Below are 741 nucleotides of genomic sequence, written 5' to 3'. Positions count from 1 at the left end.
ATACGACCCGACAAGACGCAGTCCATAGGGGTTAAATCCGGCGATCGTGGCGGCCACGCGGTTGGACCACCACGGAGTATCCATCTTTCACCATACCGTCTGTTGAGATGTCTCCGGACAGCCCCTGAAATGTGAGGTGGTGCTCCATCATGCTGAAACCACATTTCCTGACGGCCATTCAATGGCACAGCTTCCAAGAACGGGTCCATTACGTGTTGTAGGAAGACTAAGTATGCGGGACTCGTGATCTTGGATGGAAGGAGGTATGGTTCAATCACCTACATTCATCTGTGAAGAGAACTCGACGTGGAAACAGGCGCGTCGATGCAACGGTGCACGAACCATATGCAGAAAGCGACGCGTTGTGGAAAGTCAGCTGGACCCATAGCGTGTACCCTTTGTAAGTGGTACGGATGTATTTGTTGCTAATGCAGGACGTCCGAGACGGTACTGTGACTAAAAGCCATTGCACGCGCAATTGTTCGCGAACTCTTTGACGGGCTATCTTCAATGCGACGCAGTACACCTTCTTCAAATTCGGGCGTGTGGCGTCACCGTGGAGCACCACAGTCCTGCCTCCTCACGGTGAAGGTACCCGTTTCTCGTAGCCGTTGTATAACTTGGCCAAACAGCTTGTGCGATGGAGTGTGATGGTGGAAAACGTTAGTGATACAGCCGACTAGCAGCTCTTCCGTTACCTCCAGCTTCGCCATACACAAGGAGCATGTCTGTGTATTCCAC

This window comes from Schistocerca gregaria, chromosome 4 (genome assembly GCF_023897955.1).
Source record: "Schistocerca gregaria isolate iqSchGreg1 chromosome 4, iqSchGreg1.2, whole genome shotgun sequence".
NCBI lineage: Eukaryota > Metazoa > Arthropoda > Insecta > Orthoptera > Acrididae > Schistocerca > Schistocerca gregaria.
This window is presented reverse-complemented; position numbering follows the sequence as displayed.